The sequence below is a fragment of the Vicugna pacos genome, chromosome 4 (assembly GCF_048564905.1).
Source record: "Vicugna pacos chromosome 4, VicPac4, whole genome shotgun sequence".
In the NCBI taxonomy this organism is placed as follows: Eukaryota; Metazoa; Chordata; class Mammalia; order Artiodactyla; family Camelidae; genus Vicugna; species Vicugna pacos.
In genome coordinates this window covers 10,959,726-10,968,591 of record NC_132990.1, presented here as the reverse complement: position 1 = coordinate 10,968,591, position 8,866 = coordinate 10,959,726, and the positions used below count along the sequence as shown (strand labels likewise).

Genomic DNA, 8,866 nt, shown 5'->3' with positions numbered 1-8,866 from the left:
CTCACCTCTTCAGAGCAGTCCCTCAGAGCTATCTGACAGGCTGTCCCCCTGGCTTAAGTCCTCAATTTTCTCTGCCGAATAAAACATAATTCTTAACTTCTAGGTTGTGTATTTTAAGTTAGTCGACAAGAGCTAGACCTCTAAAAATTGATAATAATAATAGATTTTTCTCAAGAGAATGTTTTCATTATTAAGGGATTATTACAAGATAATCAAAAATGCATTAATGCCCTAATATTTGTATTAAATCATTTCCTTTATATCAGTGAAAATGATCACAGGTTATTTTCACGATAAAATTGTCCAAAAACTTTCAAGAAAAATAGGAAAGTGCTTAATTTTACCAAGACATTTGGATATTTTAATCAATTGTTAATCTCAGATTTGTAATTAAAATACATACTGTGATATTTTAATGAAATGTTCCTCCATGATTTAAAAAGTTAACCTGGAAATATTTGATTAATTCTTTGTTGAGGACGAGGGCCAATAAGAATCTTGTTAAGACTTTATCTTGAACCTTGTTTCTAATTAGCATAAGAATTTCTGAACTTGAAGTAGAAAAGTAGAAGGTGATAGTTCTTATGGCATTATACGTCAGTAGGTTTTGTGGGGATAATATTTAAATATATATATATAGTTGAATACAAGCTTTAATTAGTCCATTAAGTAAACATTAAACCAGAAGACATACCACGTACATAATGAACCTTAAAATTCAGAGTCATTTGTTCACACATTCTTTTCCAAAGCTGAGATGCTAGCAACTGTTTCAATGCTTATAATGATGTTATATTTATACAATTAAAAGATTTTAACCACAGTTAGTTAAAACTGATAGTCCCTTTAAATAACAGCTTCACCTCTCACACCCTCTCCTTGCGTCAGGGAGCACTGAAGCAGCCATGGGCGGTTTTGCTGTCTGGTGGCAGAATTTAAGTTTGAGATACAGAAACTTTGTATTTAGTTGATGTATCATTAAGACATTTTGAATATACCATAGAGGAATGGTAGGTACTCCTGGGGGTCACTGTGCTGAGTCCCCCATCATCACGTCACAAGGGTTTAGGGCCACAGATCATGATGCATCTAAATGTGTCCCAAGAAAATCCAGAAAAGAATTATGTAAATAATAGTGATATAAAAGGTACAAAGCTCAAAACATTTTGCTGTTGAAATATTCTTGTAGTCAGAAGAAGTATAAAATTGCAAGAGCATTCAGTTCTCACCAGCACCTAATCACAGTAGAATCTCTCTCTGGCAGGCATATACTAAATAAATGTACAGGACTACAGAAACATCATGCATTTAAAACATGAACATTATATAAAATAGTATTCGTTAAAACTCCTGTGTTTCTAGGTCACAGACCTATAGAGATACTGCAGAAAGTACATCAGAAATACCTCATAGACAAAAGAAACTCAATGGAGGCTTCCCAAGTTTGAAAATAACCTTTAAAATCCACATGACACAATCAATACTTATTTGTGAAACTGAAAATTCCTTTTCTAAATTGCCATTATTAATTTAAAAATAATCAACCATGCTAGGGGAAATGCTGAATTGTATTTCTATTTTAACTAAAGAAAGTAATCATTCCAAAGTGTTATAAAGAAGTGATCAGAGAACATGCGGCCAAAGCCAAAGAAAAAGTATAATAATGTGCCTGGAAGTTAAATAATAAAAAGAGTTGCATTTTGTTAGGTATATGGGCTTTGCCAGCTTCTTCAAATTTATATTATATTGTGATTTCTCTGTAAATTCTACATAAATATTAGCCATCATCCCTATTTTGTACTCTTTTCCTTAAAGAGCACCCCCAAAGTGTTGCTTTAGGTCCCATAAAACCTGGATCTACTCCTGTCCATGAAGCAGATATAATTTTATCATTAGTGAGATTGAACCTTAGAAAAATTAAGCACCCTACCCTAATTTACCAGGAAATAAATGTTGAGCCTGGGGTTTTATTCCAACACTGCCATTTTAAAGCCCGTACTAATTCGACCACTCTTCTAAACTCTTCTCAGATAAGGTGGGAGATGCAGTATCTCTCTCATGGAAAGACAGAGAGACACAGGCAGGGTCTGTCTCCTTCAGCCCTCAGCCAGCCACCTACCACCACTAAAGGCTCCTAATGCAGGTGCATTCACGGACCCTGCAAGCAAAAAAAAAAAAAAAAAAAAGAAAGCTCTCTATTGGGGATTTTGTTGTTTTGAATGAAATGTCACAGGGTTTGCCGAAGTCCTTCTATACCATGGACACCAAGTCTTGAAAAGCAGGTAAGCTCTAAGGTTTCTATTTTTTCCTAAATGCACCTACAATGTTAAGGATAAATGCAACTTTCATTAAGCACTTAATATGTTTTATGTTTTATAACGTAGGAAGTATTTTGTTCTCAATGACTATTTACCGCACCATAGCCTGTGATGTATTCTGCTCACACTTTTTAAGGTAAGTTGTGCCATGATCCACTGCTATCCTAATTGCTTTAATTAAGCAGTCAGTGCTATCCCAGCCTTGCATCTTAATTATATAAACAAAAAGGTAGACTTATTCTGCATATGTAAACTAATGAGTTGTCAAAGGGAATACAGATTGCACTGGGCACATAAATTCTTTCTAATGTTCTAAAATTGCTAGGAACATTATTTAAAGAAAATTGATACCTGAACTGAAGCTTTCAGTTAAAAAACATGAATGTAGACTAAAGTTTCTTTGTAACTTAAACATAATCAAGAGTGCAATTATATTTCATTGATGCTGTCTGAAACAGTAGATTTCCTACTGCCTCTAACCTGCAAACATAAAAAGTTCCGAGGCAGAGGGCAGAATACTAGATTTGAAACTGGAAATTCTGGGTTTGTATGTAAATCCTTCGTAGATTTATCTTCCTATTGCAAGCACTTAACCTTTCTAAACCTTACAGTCACCAATTATGAAATGGGCATAATAAGTCCACATCAATGTTGATGCCTTAGGCATTACAGGAAACTTGAAATATGATGTAAATAACAGCATAATGTAAACTCTTATCTAGGTCGTCTTTGACCTGTTTTATACAGAAACACACACTATCTTCTCTGTTTGTAGGGTTAATATCAAAGCAAATACCAGAAAGAGAACCAAGTCCTTAATGCATTTTATCGGGATCATACAGGGAGAAGATAAATCTGCAAACAAAAGACAATAATAATACTTCTTCAGAAAACATGACATTTTCTCATTTGCCAAGGAATCATTATAGTCCCACCATCTTTATGCACATAGAGTTTTATTGTAGTCAGGAATTAACCTTTCATTGTTTTATTATTTTAAATGAACATCACTCTGCCTTTTTCCTCAAGCCTTTCCTGTCCTAAAAATTAAGCAGAAAAGTGAGAAACGTATCTTCTGCTTTTCATTGTTGTGAAAATTTATGTCCTAAAATCAGGGGAAATGAGCAGTTTATACTTTAAGGAAGAAACCAGCTAGCCTTTGCTCAACCAAGAAGTCTCCCCAAACCACTCCAAGATCACACAGACTTCCTCACACATATTTCATGGAATATTACTCTTGAATACTCAACCAGTCCAACACATCACTTCCTTTCTCCACGGCCCAGCTTCATCTGGGAGGATGTAGTCCCTATTTCAATGAGTCAGCCTTAATGAAGAGAACAGCAATCAACTGAACCTACCCAGAACTGACATAGATGTTAGACCAGTAGACAAGGACATTACAACAATTATTGTAACTGTATTACATACGTTGAGGAAAAAAATCCTTATACCAGAAACTAACACAACTTGTGAATCAACTATACTTCAATTAAAAAAGAAAACTTAATTAGGGCTACTGAAAAAATAAAGACTCAAATTAAATCTCTTGAGACAAAAACTACAATGGCCAGGATGAAGAATACATTGGGTAGCATTAATGGCATATTAGACACTGCAGAAAAAAGATGACTCATGCTGAAAATATGGCAATGCAAAGGATGTAAAAGGTCACACAAAGAAAAAAAATATACATAGTGAACTGTGAGACAACTTCAGGCCACCTAATGTAGGGGTAACTAAGGTCCTTAAAGGGAAAAGAGAGCAGCTTGACCAATGACAGTGACAAAACTTATGAAAGAAAGGAGGGAAGCTCCTAGGGAAGATGAAACTGAACTTGGAAACTGACAAGTTGTGACAAAGAGGGAAGAAAGATGTGGGAGAAAGCTGTGATGTTTGTTGACCTGACCAGATCATAATTCCAAGAGGGCTCCAGCGATGAGCTGAAGGTTATAATGGACAAAGCATCCAATAACGTAAACCATGAAAAGGATTAGATGACTGATAGAAATTCAAAGAGATCTTGTCTGGCTCTTCCTCTAATCAGAGTTTGATTCCTTTAGCTTCCCAATACCTCATGAAGATTTCTGTGCAAATTAGACTTTTGAGCTTTGTGATAAAATAACCCAGATGAAATATGACACAATTTGAGAAAAATTATCCCCAGGAATATTCAGACTGTGATCCCGTATTATTAGCTAAACTTCTGACTGACGCTAATCCACCTCCCCTCAGTTATATGAAATCTGATATTACCAATCACTGTCAGAAAAATTCATCACTGTCAGAAAAATGTTTTGGTTTTTTTTTCCAAATAGTATACCTAAATCATCTGTTATGGTTAGAGAGCCTTTCCATTTCTAAATATTTGTTTCTTGGAAAAATAAAGAGACCTTCACAGCTAGCCTAAATCTGTTAAAAAATATAAATCTTACTTTTTTTCACTTTTCTATGTATAGTGGGCTTCTTGACTAAATCATAATGCCTACAATTTACAGAGAAATTTATGACAGCTCCACAAATAAATGTTTAGCATGCAATTATGATAATCTAAGCAAAAACAGTGGCAGAAAAATTCTTTATAATACAGATAAGAATATTGAAAAGCTACTCTTTTCCTAAGTATATAGAACTTGCAATATTACATTGTTTACTATATAAAATAGTGTTGCTTTAACGTTTTTATTTATATGAATACTCAATTTGTATAATATGAATATATTTGTTATATATAAATTAATAACTTATTTATATTAAGATTTTGATGAATTGTTACAATGATCTTGGAAAAAGTGTTCAATTGCTAACCATAACTTCTTGACACAGCGATAATCAATTTTAGACATTTAAAACATATTCCTCCAGGGTTCTCTCTCTCTGTCAAACACACACACACATATTTAAAAATATATCATGGCCATCTTTTCTAGGTCAAAACTTATAAATCATATAATCATTTTAATGATTATGTACTATTTTTTATATTACCATAACAGTGATGGAGATTTGAATTATGGTTTTCATTTCACTATTATAAATTGCTCTGAGATGAACATTATAACATGGCTATTTTTGCATGTGTTCTGCTATCATTTATGCACGTAACTATTGTCTACGTTTCGGTCCATGTCCTTGTGCAGTGATCACCTAATTGCGGTAGTCTAGCTGGATTTCCACTCCTGCCAGCAGAGAGCGCCAAGCATGACCCTCAACAATGTGCAGGCGGATTTAAAGGGGCAAAGTCTAAGAAACTGTCCAAATAATCCTACGAACAGGCGATGATGACGTTTACTAAAGCAGTGACCGCTAAACGAGACAGGAGAGAAAAGTCAGAGAAGCATCACGGACGTGGGAAAGGTTCTCTAGCTTAAGATTTCCTTGAGAACAAGGACTTTGGCTCTCTCTTCTCCATTTCCAGGGCTTATTGTAGTGACTGGCACATACCAAGAAATCAAAACATAAAAAAGCAAATAGGATAAAGAATTTTAAAAAGAGTATTTACAGCAGTGGAGGTCTAAATTGTGTGCATACTGAGAGCAAAAAAAAAATGAGGTCTGTTTTTGAGTTTGTTGTGAAAATGGGAGGATCAATGCTCACACTGCTGTTTCCCTTTTGAATGCCATTTTTTTTTCATCATAACATGTGTGCATGGAAACACCTTCTAAGAATCTTCCTCTGTTCTTCAAATCATTACCTTAGGGAACGTAAATTACTTCTCTTTCAAATGATCTTGAACATTTGCTGCTAATTTCTTCTCTGTGCTACAGAGCTAGCTTTTTTCTCCTCTACTTGATGGTGATGTAACTGACAAGTACCTCACTGCTTCACACTTACATCTCCCCTGCTGCTTAGTGTAATACTTTGTATATTATAAATATAATAAAAGGAAAGTTTGTGTAACTGTATCCTATATATTACAAAAGTTATTACTGATGTTGGTTACCTTTCACTAAATGAGCTGGTTCATTTACTCAGGGAACTGTGTGTCAGGGAACTGTGTCTCAGACACACTCACCTGCTGTTTGATTTATGGCACACTACGTCACATGAAGCCTTTTCACAATCTGTGCTCAGGCATCTCTGTAATCGACTCGCCAATCAATCTTAGTTAGAAGCTAGAGGAGTAATAATAAAGCATGCAAGAGCCAAGACAGGGAATGAAATTGTATAAAAGAAAGACATTCTGTGTACTTTCAATATGTTTCTTATGCTAAACATTCATTTCTGAATGCAGTTTCTAAGTGTCTTCCTGAAGACTGCATATTTTACTGTGGATTAATGCATATCAATTCCTTTCCCTTAAATCAAAAAATTGGAAGGTTCTATACTGACTTTACAGACTAGGATAGATCTCATACAAATAATTGATATCACTTTTGATTACTGCAAATTCTTTCTTGATAATTAAACTTTGGTAATTATTTTTGATTCTGATGAAGTACAATGTTAAAAAATTTCCACCTTATCAATGAAAAACTCTCACCAAGGGGCAAAAATGATTTTTGGATATAAGTGTGGGCTCTGTAATCAGAATAAATTTTTTAGACTCTCGGCTCTAGGTAGGATCATGGGCAATTTACAATCTAATTGGCTGTCAGTTTTCATAAAACTGTTAATAGGGACAGTAATATCAACCAACAGTGTGGCTGTAGAGATAAAAAGAAACAAAATAGGTGATGTTTTCACACTACCTGGCACATAGAAAGCGATCAATAATTTTTTTTTCTATTTATCAGTGGGCATTGAGTTAAGCATTCTTGCCATAGTCTCTAATATATTTCACATAGTACAGATACACATCTTTTCTGTACCCTCTCACTGCTTGACATACTGGAGTATTTATCAATGCTGGAGCTACTGCACCTCACAGGTGACCTTTATTAAATGGATCACATCACTTATCTATAGTTCTTGCTTGAGAATGCCCTAACAGCATAGCAGGAAATAATTAATTAAGAGGCCAGTGCAGATTCTTCTCATGAAAAGAAATGTCTGTGTTCAGAAAAATGTCCAATGAATATGGATGTATATAGAAATAATATCCTCTGGGCTTGGCTTGAGGGGCTGGAAAGAAAAATATGTCTGAAGGGAGAGAGGAATAACAAGAGAGAAAATCAAGTCCGCTGAAGTTCTCTGCAGAAATACATAGCTGAGGACTTTTTAAGAAAGGAGAATACTTTATATTAGTTTTATTGCTGAGCTATGGTATCTATTTTCTCTTAATCTAAAATGATACTAGAAAAACATGCCAAGGACTTTTAAGTCTTAGAAGCAGGGATGCACTTCACATTTGGCTAAATGTAAGGCATAGAGAAGGCTACAGGCATTATTAGAAGTGCAACTATTATTAAAATAGGAACAAGAAAGTGATAAAAGGCAACCTTGGAAATGAGAATTTAAGCCACTAGTAGACATCTCACACTGGGTATTAGATTTTTCACAGGACAAAGGTGGGCGTTCAAGCCAACTGTATTTAAATTAAATAATTCAATGTCAAGGTGACATCAGATCATACATCTTCTTAGTACCATATTAATTACAGGATATTATACTCTTCAAAAACATGTTTTTAACTTAATCACATGTGGCACTGATTTAATGTTTATTATTAGTCTTTCTGTAGACAGGAAATAGAGTTGTAGTAAATATCTTGCCTATCCTTCTGAGCAGGCTTACAGAATCTCGCACACTTCTTGCACATTTCTGTTTCCCCTTTCTGGATAGGCACTTCACATCTTTTCAGTAATTTTAATTGTATTTTGACAACAATTTTAAGGTTTTTTTCCACAAAGGCAACACAACGTGTAGAGTACTAGAACTGGGTGATACCATGTACATGTTTCTTAGGAGTTAATCTTTCCCCAGTTCAATTATATGCTTATACTATGAACAGTTATATTTCGACAACCAACTTGTGCCCTCAGCACATGGCTTTGATAGAACTGGATACCGTCAGGAGCAGAGCTGAGCCAGCAGGTGTTGGAGCAGCGGTCAGTTAACACAACAAGCCAAACTGAAAGCAAAGCCAAGATGTTCACCGCCTCCTGCTAGAGGGTGAGTAAGAGGCTAACGCTTGAGGGAGGAATAGCTCCTCCCCTGATCTACATTTTCCTGTGGAACAGCATCAGGGGCAGCAGGGACATCAGAACAAAATCAAATCAGTAATGCCTTCTTTGAAATTCCTGAAATATACACAACCACTTCCTGAACAATTTCCTCTGAGAACTCACTGTTTGGCAAAGCCATTTATTATACAAATATATTGAATCTACAGATTATACTTGAGACTAAACTCTGTCTCCTGAAAGTTTTTTTTTGTCTTCAGTCCTCTTCACTGAGATAAAATCAAGTCATAATTTAATTTTTTTTTTCCCTTTGGTGCCTGTTTAATAGTCTCAAAAGAGCCAGGTTTAATGGGTTTTTGTCAATTCACTTGGGATCCTGATTATAGCAGGATACCGTGTCAGTGAAGAAATTGTTAAAGTTTTGGTTGTATCTCTCTTCTCCCCCAGACATATCTTATAAATTCACACTATAATTTAATGAGC

At 35.0% G+C, this 8,866-nt stretch overlaps 1 long non-coding RNA gene across 1 annotated transcript; it reads left to right on the top strand.

Annotated features, from left to right (window-relative positions):
• The first annotated feature begins 2,383 nt into the window (after positions 1 to 2,383).
• On the top strand, positions 2,384 to 5,815 carry LOC140695812 (uncharacterized). The gene is made up of 2 exons (XR_012071636.1): positions 2,384 to 2,454; positions 5,459 to 5,815. It is a non-coding gene; the product is annotated as an uncharacterized lncRNA (long non-coding RNA).
• Positions 5,816 to 8,866: the final 3,051 nt, after the last annotated feature.